The sequence below is a fragment of the Vicugna pacos genome, unplaced genomic scaffold, assembly GCF_048564905.1.
Source record: "Vicugna pacos unplaced genomic scaffold, VicPac4 scaffold_21, whole genome shotgun sequence".
Classification (NCBI taxonomy): Eukaryota; Metazoa; Chordata; class Mammalia; order Artiodactyla; family Camelidae; genus Vicugna; species Vicugna pacos.
The window spans coordinates 15,737,017-15,752,289 of NW_027328742.1; the positions used below are offsets into that span (position 1 = coordinate 15,737,017).

General features: G+C 36.3%; 1 long non-coding RNA gene across 1 annotated transcript in view; it reads right to left on the reverse strand.

The window, feature by feature from the left end:
* LOC140694495 (uncharacterized) overlaps positions 1-11,572 on the reverse strand; it is a 39,784-nt gene extending 28,212 nt beyond the window's left edge. Inside the window, exon 1 of the long non-coding RNA XR_012070124.1 lies at positions 11,467-11,572. This is a non-coding gene — a long non-coding RNA (uncharacterized lncRNA). The remainder of the gene's footprint in view (positions 1-11,466) is intronic.
* Between the last annotated feature and the right edge of the window lie 3,701 nt (positions 11,573-15,273).

Sequence of the window (15,273 nt, forward strand, 5' to 3'; positions counted from 1 at the left end):
CAGCAAGGAAATTTGAGATTTGTCTTTTCCAGTGTCAAAGTTAATATTTTTTGCTTTACTTAAAAAGCATTTTTTTAATTAGGGCTGCCAGCATCCATTGGTATACTGTGTTCAGTAGATGTGTTCAGATGCTTTAGACAGTGAATCAGACCAAAGACTGAGGTTTAGACAGTAGTTAAATGCCTCACCCGTGTGATCAGCATCCACAAACTGGTATACTGAAAATTCTTAAAAGTGAGAACTTTATCAAAGCAATGAAAAGTGAGGGGAAAAAATAGCCACAGACTAGTGGAAGTTTCATAACTTGTAAAAATGACAAAAGGCTATTCATGAACATATTTTTAAATACCCCTACACTTTAATAAGATAAACAACAATCTGACAACAGGTTGCACACTGCTCCCTGTAGGAGAAGCCATGCAGGTGGACTCTTATGTGAATGGGGCTGGAGCTGTAGAATTAGTTAGTCTTGCAAGTAACTCAGTTAAAAACAAATGCAAATGGGATACACTTCTAGACTATCTGAGTAAACATCTTGGAAAACTTACTCCTCTATGAAGCAATGACAATGGCAAAATTTGTCAAAATTCAACTCTGTAGAACTCTGGAAATTAAACCAAGACTTCCAGCAATCCAGGGAGTGTTTTTTTGAGAAAAAAAAACAGCTAAATCTCCATAAAGATAGTGAGTTTTGTGGCATTGTAACTTGATCTACCCCATCCCTGTATCCTCACCTAAATGGTGGCCTTTAAAAGCAATAGTCTCACAATCAAGGTAGGGGCAAAAGTGATTTAAAATTACCCAAAAAATCCGCCCCCAGAGAGCTGTCACTATTTGACCTATCACAAACTCATGCTGTGCAAACAGCCTGTCCCCAGAGTGTTTGTGGAAAACAATCAGCAGTGAGTATCTAACATTACAACTGCCTGAGGCAGTGGGACCAGTAGAGGCTAACTAGGTGCTGACTAGGAAACTTAGAAGGCAAAATTGAGTAATGAGACGTTCTGGGGGTGAAGGTAGGGTTAAAAAGCTCCAAAAAATTCTGAGAATTGTAGAAGGCCGTACACATGTGTGGCACAGGGCAAGGAAAGATCTGAGATAATCTTAAGCCTTCAACTCTGGCTGAACTTGAGGTTCTGCATAAGCAAGAACTAAAGGCTATGGAAGAGCTGCAGACTACCTGCCGTTGCTGAGGGCATCCCTCAGCACACAGACACAGCCACCGGGCAACAGCTCAAATGACTGGCTCCAGGCATTGAAAGAAATCACTGTCCAATCATTATTACAGTGATGACAACTAGGCTTTCTTCACACACACTGATCTCATGGCCATGCATGATAAAGAATACAGACTTTACAGAATTTGCTCAGGAAAGTATCTAAATAAATAGCTGCAGCAGCAATGACAATGGAAGCAACAATTAACCCTTGAGATGAGGAAAATCTGGCTTTCAGATCTGCCACATTGTAATATTTTAAATGTCCAGCTTTCAAAAGAAAATTACAAGATGTACGAAGAAAAAGAAAAATTTGGCCATAACAGGGGAAAAAGTAGTCAATAGAAACTCCCTGAGGAAGCCCAGACACTGGACTTACTAGACAAAGACATAAATAAGCAATTACACATATGTTCAAAAAACTAACAGAAACCATGCCTAAAGATTTAAATTATGTGAACATCTCATTGTACAGAGAATATCAATAAATAAAATTTATATTAAAAACCAACCAGAAATTCTAGAAATACAAATATAATGACTAAAATGTAAACTTCAATAAGAGGTTTCTCTGTAGATATGAATTTGTTGAAGAAAAAGTCAGTTAAATTAAAACTACTGAGATTATCCAGTCTGTGGATCAGAAAGAAAAAGGAATGAAAAAAAATGAACACTGTGTCAGAGATAGGTGGGACACCATCCACAATACCAATACACACATAATGGGAGCGCCAGAAGGTAGGAGAGAATAAAAGGGGCAGAAAGAATATATAAAGAAATAATAGCTGAAAATTTCCCAAATTTGATGAAAACATTAATTTGTACATCCCAGCAGCTCAACAAACTCCACGTGGTATAAACATAGAGACATCTAAAATAGGCACATCAGACTCAGTGTGTCAAAACAGAAGAACAAAGGATCTTGACAGCAGAAAGAGTAATGTGGCTCAACATATAGAAAGGCTCCTCTGTAAGACAGTTGATTTCTCATCAAAAACCATGGAGACTAGAAGGCAGTAGGACGATATCATCAAAGTGATAAAAGGAAAAGACTGTCACCAAGTATTTTATAGCCAGCAAAATGATTCTTTAAAAAAATTAAAGGAGAAATTAAGACACTGCTACAAAATCAAAATCTGAAAGAATCCATTGCTAACAGGCCTGCCCTACAAGAAATACTAAGGATAATCCAGCAGGTGTAAATGAAAGGACACTCACCTGAAAAATAAAGAGCACTACTACATGAGTAAAAAAATAAAACAGTATAAATCGAGTATTACATGTAAATGTTTTGTTGTATTTGATGTAAAGGACAACTGCATAAAACAATACTTATGAAACTGTGTAGATGTGCTTATAAATGCATAAAGGTGTAATTTGTAAGACAGTGGCAGCATGAGGAGGGGGAGGGAAAAGATTGATACCAAAGCAAAATTTTGGTGCACTATTGAAATTAAGTTGGCATTCATGTGAACTAGGTTGCTTTAAAACGAGATGTTAATTATAATCTTCTGGGCAATGGAGGAGAAGTAAGGAGGAGGAAGAGAAGGAGGAGGAGGAGGAAAAAAGATAAAATAAACAACAAATTAAAATGGAACACTTGAAAATGCCTACTTTGAACAAAAAAGTGTAGTAATAGAGGAATGGATAAAAAAAAAAGACATATAGAAAGCAGATAGCAGATGTACCTTCAACCTGATAAGAAATTACATTAATGTAAATGAATTAAACATTCTAATCAAAATACTAAAGGCAGAAATAAATGGAATAGAGAATAGATGAACAACAGAGAATAATCAACAAAAAGAAAAGTTGGTTCTTTGAAAAGATCAACAAAATTGACAAATTTTTAGCTAATATTAAAAAAGAGAAGATTCAAATTACTAAAATGAGAAATGAAAGGAAGGATGTCACTACTGCCCTTACAAAGATAACAAGTAATATAAGGGAATATTATGGATAATTATATAGCCAATAAATGAGATAATTTAGATGAAATGGATAAATTCCTAGAAGGACATAAATGACTGAAGCTAATTCAAGGAGAAATAGAAAATTCAAATAATCCTACAGTAATTAGTGACGAAAATAGTAATCCAAAACATTCCCACAAGGAAATGCTAGGCCCGTATGGCTTTGCTGGTGAATTCCATCAACTACTTAAAGAAAAGACAAAAACAAAAACAAACAAAAAAAGAAAACAATGCTTCACAATCTCGTCTAAAAATAAAGAGTTGGGAACACTTCCCAATTTATTCAATGAGACTAGTATCACACTGATACCAAAACCAGACAAAGGCATCACAAGAAAACTAAAGACTATCTCTTATGAATATAAATGCAAAAATCCTCAACAGAATACAAGCAAATCCAATCCAGTAACATATAAAATAGACCACAATTAAGTGGGATGTATCCAGGTATGCAAAGGCAGTTCAACATACAAAAGTCAAATCATGTAATATGCCATACTAATAGAAAAAAATGTATAAAAACTAGAAATAGAAGAGAACTTCCTCAATTTGACAGAGAACACCTATGAAAAACCTGGAGCAAAGATCACACATAATGTTGAAAGACTGAAATATTTCCTCACACAATCAACATTGTACTAGAGGTTCAAGTCAAAGCAAACAAAGAAAATAAAGCATCTAGATTAGAAAGAAAGAAATAAAACTGTTTTGATTCCAGATGACATGATATTATATATTAAAATCACAAGGAATTGACAAAGGAATAAAAAGAGAGAAAAGAAAAAAAATCCTATTATAATTAGTAACCCAGTCTGACCAAAATTGTAAGACACAAATCAATATATAAAAAAGTAATTATATTTCTATACAACAGCAGAGAATAATCTAAAAATAAAATGAAGGAAACATTTTCATTTACAATAGCATCAAAAAGAATAAAATACATAGGAATATTAAGAAAAATATGTGGAATACGGAGAAAAATGTCTGAAACATGTATATAGAAAACTAAAATACTACTGATAGAAGTTTAAAATGACCTAAAATAAATGGAAAGCTCTTCTGTGTTCATGGATCAGAAGCCTTATTATTGTTAGGATGGCCATTGTCCTCAAAATGACCTATAGATGCAATGCAACTCTGGCTTTTTGGCAGAAATGAACAAGCTGATCCTAAAACTAATATGGAAATGCAAGATACCCAGAATAGTCAAAACAATCTTGAAAAAGAACAAAGATTTGAAGTTTCCAAATTCAAAACTCACTAACAAAACTAATCCACACAGTGTGGTACTTGCATAAAGGACAGAAAAATAGATTGAGAGAAAAGAACTGAGAGTCCATAAACAATCTCTTACACGTAACCATTTAATTTTTGACAAAGGTGCCATGACAATCCAATGGGGAAAAAATAATCTTTAGAAAAATGATGCTGGAACGCCTGCACATACACCTGGAAAGAAAGAAAACTGAACTTTTATCTTAACACCATATATGAAAGTTAACTGAAAATAAATCACAGACCTGAAACTATAAAACTTTAAGAAAATGAACAATGAGAAAATCTTCAGGACTTTGGATTACAAATACTTGTAATATATGACACCAAAAGCACAAACAACAAAAGAAAAAAATCAAGTAAACTGGACTTCAGTAAAATTAAAAACTTCTGTGCTTCAAAGGACTTCATCAAGAAAGTAAGAAGACAATCCACAGGATGGATGAAATTATTTCCAATATTTTCCAAGATAAGGAACTTTTATCCAGAATAGACAAAGAAGACTTAAAACATGACAATACAAAGACAAATACAATTAAAATGGGCAAAGAATTTAAATAGATGTTTCTCCAAAAAACATACGAATGGGAAATAAGCACATAAAAAGATGTTCAACATCAGTAGGCATTAGGGAAACAGAATCAAAAGCACAATGACATGCCACTTCATACCAACTAGGATGACAAATATTTATGATATAGGATATATAAATATGTACCTATAAACCCGGTAATAAAGTGTTGATGAGGATGTGGAGAAACTGGACTCCTCATACATTACTACTGGAAATATAAAATGGTGCAGTCACTTTAAAAACTACTTTAGCAATTCCTCAAAATTTTAAAAGTAGAATAAATACCAGCAATTGCATTTTCTGATATATCCTCTAGAGAACTGAAAATATGTGTTCACACAAAAACTTGTCCATGAGCATTTACAGCAGAATTATTCATCATCAACTGATGGATGGATAAGCAATGTGGAGTATTTATAACAATGGCATATTATTTGAACACATAAAGGAATTTGGGTACTGATATATGCTACACCATTGATGAGTCCAGACTACGTCACACTAAATGAAAGATGACAATCAAATAAGGCAGCATACTGTATGGTTCTACTTATATGAAATGCCCAGAACAGGCAAATACATAGAGGCAGAAAGTACAGTTGTAGCTGCTGGGGGCTAAGGGAAAAGGAAGGTTAGGGACTGACTTACTAAAGGGTACCAGTTCCTTTTGGGAGTGATGGCTACAAAGCCCTGAAATGTACTTAAAACACTAATGCACACTTTCAAATGCTGCATTTTATGGTATGTGAATTATACCTCCATAAAGCTGTTATTCTTGAAGCTGAGCCCACCTATGGAGCAACTGGCACAGCACTGACTGTGGCATCTGGAGGGGGAGTGACCAACCTGCCCACCACGAAGGAGAGCAGCACCTGACCCAGTGTTGGAGGTGCACGATATTCTTGCTGACGGACACTGTGAGTAGCACAGACGAGGGGGCCAACAGAGCAAGCTGATTTCGTGAAACAGGGTGAAGACACAAAGACCTCTCAATAAAACCATTAAGAGTGCACAGTCTCTAGGAGAATGCATCTTTGTTTTTTAAATCTTTTTATACCTGTTTTATTTTCTGTTAACTTTTTAATCCTTAGTTTTTAAACAGTTCTATACATTTACAGTTCTCATTTCATTTTTAATTCTCTTGGTTTTGATCTGTTATTGATTATTCACAGGTTTTAAATATTGTGTTTTGATATTTTTCTTCATTTTATTAAGGCTTTTAAAAGACATCTCAACTCGACTGCTATTCTGCTTCAACTTCCTCTTCTATTATTGATTATACACTGTTTTCAAACCTTCTTTTCCTCCATTCTTTTAAAATTCTCTCTCTCATTTTTAAGTTTTATTTCCACATAGGCTTTAGATAGATAAATAAATAAACTCCTTTAAGGACCACAATAGATAACTGATACTCCTTAAGCCACAGTGCCAGAGAGATATGAGCAGTATGAAAAAGCAGAAGAAGTATTCCCAATTAAAAGAGCAAGAGAAATCCCCTGAAAGAACGATCAATGAAATAGACATTGATGGCCTACTAGATAAAGATTTCAAAAAAGAAGTGATCAAATTACTGAAGGAACTAAAAGAGATAGTGTTTAGAGACATAAAATATGCCAAAAACAAAATAGTAGCTATAAAGAAGAGCCAATTAGAATTGGTATATTAATTGGCTGAAATGAGATCTGACCTAAAGGCTGTAAAAATCAGGCTAGATAATGCAGAGGAACAAATAAGTGACCTAGAACACAGGACAACAGAAAGCACCCAATCAGAACAGCTGAGAGAAAAACAAATATACAACAATGAAAGCAATATAAGGAACCTATCTGATAATATAAAGCATGCCAATCTATGCATAATAGGGGTTCCAGAAGGGGAAGAAAGAACAAAGGGGATGGAAAAGGTATTTAAAGAAATCATGACTGAAAACTTCCCAAACCTAAAGAAGGATTCAGACACCCAAGCACAGGAGGCTCAGAGGTTCCCAAACAGGAAGAGCCTAAAGAGACCCACACCAAGACATATCATAATCAAGATGGCCAGACTGAAGGATAAAGAAATGATCCTAAAGGCAGCAAGAGAAAAACAAAGAGTGAGTTACAACAGAAGGCTCTCAGCTGATTTCTCTACAGAAAAACTATAGGCCAGAAGGAAGTGGCAAGATATATTCAAAGTTCTTAATGAAAAAAAGGATGCAGCCTAGGATACTTTCTCCAGCAAGGCTATCCTTTAGAATAGAAGGAGAGATATAGAATTTCACAGAGAAGCAAAAACTAAAAGACTTTAGCAACACTAAACCCATGCAAAAAAAATATTGAAAGGTCTACTCTAAATAGAAAAGAAGCAGGATGCTACAGGAATGAGAACTCATAACTGGAAAGGTGATAACTACCATGAATTACAAATAGAATAAACATGAAACTGTAAAAGAAGATATCTAAATCATTGAGTGGGAGAGGGAAGCAAGAAAAGCCTTCTTCTTTTTTTTTAAATATTTTATTCTCAGTAGGATGGGTTTGAGATTACATTTCTATCTGTTTAGTACACACAGTTACAGTAATTGGTTAACAAACTTACAAAAAAGTGTAACCACAAGCCAAAAACTTACAAGTGAGTCACAAAAACTAAATACAATCCAAGATGATACAAAACAAAGTTACCATACCACAAAAGGAAGAAGAAAGGAACAAAGAAGAAATAGCAAATCAACTGCAAAAAAAAAGTTCAAAATAGAAATAAACACTCATCGATCATTAATTATTGTAAATGTTAATGGACTAAATCCTCCAGTCAAAAGACAGAGTGGCAGACTGGATAATAAAGCAAGAACCTTCAATACACTGCATACAAGAGACACACTTTAGGGAGAAGGACACATATTGATTGAGAGTGAATGGACGGAAAAGGCTTTTCCATGCAACTGGAAATGCCAAAAAAGCAGATGTAACAGAACAGATTTGAGACAAAATAGACTTTAAAACAAGGGCCAGAAAGAAACATAAATAAAGACATTTTATAATGATTAAGGGAGCAATACAAGATGAGGATATTACAATCATTAGTATATATGCACCCAACATGAGCACCTAAGTACGTAAAACAACTACTAACAGAGATAAAGGGGGAAATTGATAGGAATACAATCATTGTCAGAAATTTTAACACCACATTAACATCACTAGACAGATCTTCCAGACAGAAAGTAAAGAAGGCAACAGAGAAATTAAATGATACAATAGAAAAATTAGATTTAGTGGATATTTTCAGAGCACTACAACCCCCTAGAATAGGATATATATTCTTTTTAAGTGCGCGTGGAACATTTTGTAGGATTGATCATGTACTTGGTCACAAAAGAAGCCTCAACAATTTTAAGAAGATAGAAATTATCTCAAGCAACTTCACTGACAACAATGCCACTGAAACTAGAAATAAACTAAGGAGAAAAAAAGGAGAAAAAAAGGAAAGCATAGAGATTAAACAACATGCTATTAAAAAAACCAATGGGTCAATGATGAAATCAAAGTTGAAATTAAAGAATACCTTGAGACAAATGAAAATGAAAACACAACCACACAAAACTTTTGGGACGCAGCAAAATCAGTGCTAAGAGGAAAGTTTAGGGAGATACAGGCCTTCCTCAAATAAGAACAATATCAAATAAACAATCTAACCCACCAGTTAAAAGAACTAGATACAGAAGAGCAAAAACACCCAAAAGGCAGCAGAAGGAAGGAAACAATAAAGATCAGGGAGGAAATAAATAAAATAGAGATTTAAAAAATAAAGAAAATAATCAAACCAAAAGCTAGTTTTTTGAAAGAATAAATTAAATCGACAAACCTCTGGACAAACTCACAAAGAAGAAAAAAGAGAGAACACAAATTTGCAAAATAAGAAAGGAAAATGGAGAAATTACATCAAATAACATAGAAATACTGAATATCTTATGAGAATATCATGAAAAACTACATGGAAAAAAATGGATAACTTAGAGGAGATGGACAAGTTTCTGGAAACATACAGACCACCAAGTCTGAATCAAGAAGAAACTGACCACTTGAACAAACTGATCACTAGGAATGAAATCTAATAAACAATAAAAAAAAATTCCCTACAAATAAAAGTCCAGTATTGGACAGCTTCACCGGGGAATTCTAACACACACACATAAAAGAACTCATACCAGTCCTTCTCAAACTCTTCCAGAAGATTGAAAAGAAGGAATATTCCCAGACTCTTTCTATGAAGGCACCATCACCCTGATACAAAAACCAGGCAAAGACACCACCAAAAAAGAGAATTACAGACCAATATCACTGATGAACACAGATGCAAAAGGTCCTTACCAAAATACTAGCAAATAGAATCCAACAGAACATAAAAAAGATTATACATCATGCTCAAATGGGGTTCATCTCAGGGAAACAAGGGTGGTTCAACATATGCCAATCAATCAATGTAATACTTCACATCAACAAAAGAAAGGACAAAAACCACATGATCATCTCAATAGATGCAGAAAAGTTTTTGAAAAAATTCAACACCAATTTATGATAAAAATTCTCACAAAAGTGGGTATTGAGGGAGAATATCTCAACATCATAAAAGATATATATGACAAGCCTACAGCCAGCATAGCACTCAACGGTGAAAAACTCAAAGGAATCTCACTAAAATCTGGGACAAGAAAATGATGCCCACTATCACCACTCCTATTCAACATAGTCTTGGAAGTCCTGGCCACAGCAATCAGGCAAGTAAGAGAAGTAAAAATGGTCTAAATTGGAAAAGAAGTGGTAAAAGTGTCACTCTATGCAGATGACATGATACTATATATAGAAAACCCTAAAAGTTCCACATAAAAACTACTAGAGCTGATCGAAGAATTTAGCAAGGAAGCAGGTTACAAGATTAATGTTCAAAAATCAGTTGTATTTCTTTACACAAATGATGAATCAACAGAAAAAGAAAGTAAAGAAACAATCCCCTTTAAAATAGCACCCAAAGTAATAAAACATCTAGGAATAAATCTAACCACAGAGGTGAGAGAATTATACACAGAAAACTATAAACCACTGGTAAAGGAAATTAAAGAAGACTTTAAAAAATGGAAAGGTATCCCATGCTCTTGGATTGCAAGAATCAATACTGTTAAAATGGTCACACACCCCAAGGCAATCTACAGATTTAATGCAATCCCTATCAAATTACCCTGGACATATTTCATAGAACTAGAACAAATCACAATAAAATTTATATGGAACCATCAAAGACATAGAATTTCCAGGGCATTACTGAAGAAAAAAAAAGAGGCTGGAGGAATAACTCTCCCAGCCGTCAGACAATACTGTAGAGTTACAGTCATCAAGACAGCATGGTATTGGTACAAAAACAGACATATAGACCAATGGAACAGAATAGAGTGCCCAGAAATGAACCCACATACTTTTGGTCAACTAATCTTCGACAAAGGAAGCAAGAATATACAATGGAATAAAGACAGTCTCTTCAGCAAGATAAACATAAGACAAGATACAATAAACATCCTAGAAGAAAATACAGGCAAAATATCGGACATTCATCTCAGAAATGTTCCCCTAGGGCAGTCTACCCAAGCAATAGAAATAAAAGCAAGAATAAAAAAAATGGGACCTAATGAAACTTATAAGCTTCTGCACAGCAAAGGACACCATAAGTAAAACAAAAAGACAACCTACAGAATTGGAGAACATTTTTGCAAATGAAACTGACAAAGGCTTGATCTCCAGAATACATAAACAGCTCATATGACTTCATAAGAAACAACCAAATAACCCAATCCAAACATGGGCAGAAGACCTAAACAAGCAATTATCCCATGAAGACATACAAATGATCAATGGGCACATGAAAAAATGCTCAATATCACTAATTATCAGAGATACACAAATCAAAAATACAATGAGTTATCACCTCAAAGCAGTCAGAATGGCCATCATTCAAAAATCCACAAATGACAAATGCTAGAGAGGTTGTGGATAAAGGGGAACCTCCTACACTTTTGGTGGGAATGCAGTTTGGTGCAGCCACTGTGAAAAACAGTATTGAGTTTCCTCAAAAGACTACGAATAGACTTGCCATGTGACTCAGGAATCCCGCTCCTGGGCATATATCCTGAAGGAACCCTACTTCAAGATGACACCTGCACCCCAGTGTTCATAGCAGCAGTATTTACAATAGCCAAGACATGGAGACAGCCTAAATATCCATCAGCGGATGACTGGCTAAAGAAGTGTTATATTTATAAAATGGGATACTACTCGGCCATAAATACTGACCGAGGCCATTTATATATATAGGCCATTTGCAGCAACATGGATGCTCCTGGAGAATGTCATTCTAAGTTAAGTAAGCACGGTAACAAGGAATAAAGAGAAATTACCTCCAGGTACAGTTATTTTGATTAAAATATCCATACATAAAGCAAGTCACCCCCACGACTGCTGCCAGGAGGAGCATCTGAGTGTATTAGCCCAGCCAAGCAAAGAAGATTCAGATCTTCTCTCCGTAGAATTTCCTGCAGAAAGACAGAAGGAAGTTTCAGAAGACACACATAAACACTCTGTAGCTTCATCCTCATGTTAACTTCTTTTTTCTTTGTTTTTTGGGGGGTCATAATTAGGTTTATTTATTTTTTAAATGGAGGCATTGGGGATTGAACCCAGGACCTCATGCATGCTAGGCATGCACTCTACCACTGAGCTCTACCCTCCCTCCATCATATTAACTTCTGATTCTAAATCAAGGTGGCTTTAAGTTTAAACCTCTGACTCAATTCACACTTAAAACATATGCATTTTCATAGCAGCCCCCAAATTCTACCATGAAATAAGAAGTGTTTTATGTATCAGAAATACAGATCACTGGTTCACCTGCTGAAGAGAGATAAATGAGAACAGACGAGGCCGACTCCAGAGCAGATGCAGGGGATCATCACCACTCACTGGACAGTCTGGCATATTCAACAAATCCCCCCAAAGATCATTCTTAACAGGCTTGACACAAGTGGACATCAACAACAGGCTCAGTCATCTGCTCCTGCCTTATCTCGGGAAATTCCCTGGAGCAAATGCATCGTAAACCACAGATAATAAGGAAATGGCTGATAATGATAACAACTGGGATTGCAATGTCTCTCTGAAAAAATATTTAAAAAACTCATTGAGGGAATGGGAGAGGGCAGGAGGGATGTGACTGAGGAAGGTACTGCCCTGTATTCTTTGTATCTAGCACGTCTGTTCCTAGGTTTTTAAAACCCTTCAATGTTTCTCAGTTAATCTGGAGTAGATGGAACAGGCCAGGGAGGCAAGATTAGGAGAAAGGAGGCAGGACATGAAGCGGTGCCAGGCTGGTCCTGAAAGGGAGACAGACACAGACAGGCAGACACAGAGGGTTTAGGGATGAGGTGAAACAATGAGACGGCGGCTAAGGTGTGTCTTGCTTTTGCTGATAATTCCCTCAACTGGCTCACTGCTGACTCGGCAGTGCTGGGTAAAACCTGTGGATTTCCTCAGCTCTGAGTTCTCTCTGAGGCTTCCGGCTCAGTCTGGAGCTGAGATGAGCTCCGTGGGATTAGCCTAGGGGGACTCAGCTCTGAGAACAGCCTGCAGTCCTGGGAAACTTCACACAGGAACCCCCTTGGGCTGGACCAGCACTCACAGGGCTGCTGTGAGTCCAGCTCCATCGTCAGAGACCTGGGCGTGGACCATTCCATGGGGAAAAGGGCTGAGCCCGATGCCAAATCAGATAGGAGAGACAAATTGTGTTCATTCTCATGTGACTGGGTTTTGTGGCCTGGCTCACAGATGGCAGGCTCAGGATGGTGTCTGGCCAAGAAAACCCTGGCAATGGGTTTGAGGTGTTTTGGACTCTTTCTTGTTAAGCTTTTTGTAATACATACTTGTCAACTATCCGTCCTGAAAATGCCACATTCGAAACTGAAAGAATGTTAGAAGTTGCCTGCTCCAACTGCCCAATGGTAAACACACATTGCTGCAGTTAGAGAGCTGGTCAGGCAGCCTCTGCCTGGATATTTACAGTGACGGGGAGTTCATTACTTCCAAAGGTTACATGTCGGCAAGAAGGTCAGAAAGACTTTTTGAACCTTAAACAGATGTCTGCCTCCTAGTCCTTGCTGAAAGTCTAGGAATAATGAGGATCCCTTCAAATGTAGTTTTGTCTGATTGTTATCTCTCTCTGTCATAAACACCCCAATTCTTAATATCAATTTTTCAAAATTCATCTTTGACTTCTTTTTATCAAAGTTATACCATACATTCATTAAAGAGTCAAACAGTTCTCAAACACCGATTGTAAAAAGGAGCAGTTCCCAGCAACCGCCACATTTCCTGGCCAGAAGCAACCAAGTTCAGCTCCTACTGCTGACTTTTAGAATAATTACTCCCTATCTCTGACTAATATCCTTGTAACACAGCCTACAGACTTTTTCAGCTTTATGTATCACCTATTTAACTATTTTGGAAAATGAGGATTCAGCTCTCTTTCAAACCCCATCTCATCTACACACCCAAACCTTCATTCTTCCAACCTTTTGATACAATTACATTATAATTTTGATCAGCTCAGTATCCTTGCTTTACATTATTAGGACTCTGTACAGACTGTTCACAGGTGTAGCAAGTTGTCTGCTAGCCTTATTTTTTCCTTCCCTACTTTGTTTTCCCTGGAGTTAATAATTGTCTTGGTGGTTCATAGCTTAGATTTCTGTGCACTTAACAATTCAACCCCAGACCTTCTCTTAATGAATAACTTTCTCAATACTTTCCAATACATTGTCTACAAATTTCATCTCCTTGAATAAATCTCTTCAGGTCTCCTGCAACCTGGATTAATGACATGCTAGTCTTGTCAAAGAGATCAAGGGGCCACTAGTGGGAAGTAACAAAGGGAACACATGGACCAGGAGCAGGGAACAGATCAACATATTTTCCTTAGTAAAACATACTTAAAATAGTGGGAAAATTGTTTTCTTTACAAACACAAACACACACACTAACCCCAAAAGCCCATAAAGAATGATTAAAGAGCCATCAAACCCATTGCCCTGCCATCAAATTTTGTGTAACATAAAACAAAAATAACAGAAGGAAAATATCATATAAAAATTAATCTCAAGGGGGATGGGGTACACTCTGTGGCAGAGTATGTGCTCAGCATGCAGAAAGTCCTTGATTCAAACTTCAGTACCTCCATTAGAAAAAAAATTTAAAAAGTAAAGAAAAATGTATCAACTTTAAATATTTACATATGTACAAACATCCTCTTTTAAAACTGTGTTCTACAGGATAACCGGGGTTAAGGAGAAAGTGCCTCTTCATGACTGTGATCCTGCTGATAATTGAGGGAGGAAATTAGAGTATGAACACATGAAATAAAATCCTTTATGAAATAATGATCCCGGGTGACAATCATTATTGACTGCTGTCACCACAAAAAAAGAGAGTCAACTAGACAATATGTACCTTATGACAGGAGTACAAAACTTCACATAACAAGTATTCTTGCACAAAGTTGAACCTCAATCAGATCAAGCTTTTAGGGGAGGATCAAATCACTTAGCTAAAGCAAATACATAGGATGGAGAAACAAGTCTAACACCACAGGGGAGAGTGAAATCAGACAAACAGGAAATAGAGAAACCTCTCAGCAATTTCAAGGAAAATGAGAAACAGGAAAATTATAGATTAGAACCTACTTGAGAGATATGCTAGCTGCAATGTCTGAACCTAGTCTGGTTCTTGATTTCAACCCCGAAACTACTTAAAAGTGTATTTTTGTGACAATCAAGGAATTATATTGTAACCCTAAAAAAAAAGGAATATTCCAATTGTATTTGAAAGAGATCTTGTCATTTCACTAATGAAAGGTTAAGCTATGTAGGATTGTCTTCAAAATGATCCCGTAGTGGGGGAGGGGAGAAGGTGGAGATGAAAGATGCAACAACAGTGACTCTGAGTTTATAATTCTGGAGCTGGGTGACTGATACATGTAGGCTAGCTGTGCTGTTCTCTCTACGTCTGTACATGTTTGAATCTTTCCAAAAAATGTGAAACAAACACAAAAACTTCCGTGTTATAAAACCCTCACTTTGAAGGTTAAGAGGTTTGCCCAAGTAGGTGGGCACCTGCATGAGGCACTGAGATGAGAAAGAACAGGCACCTGGCTACAG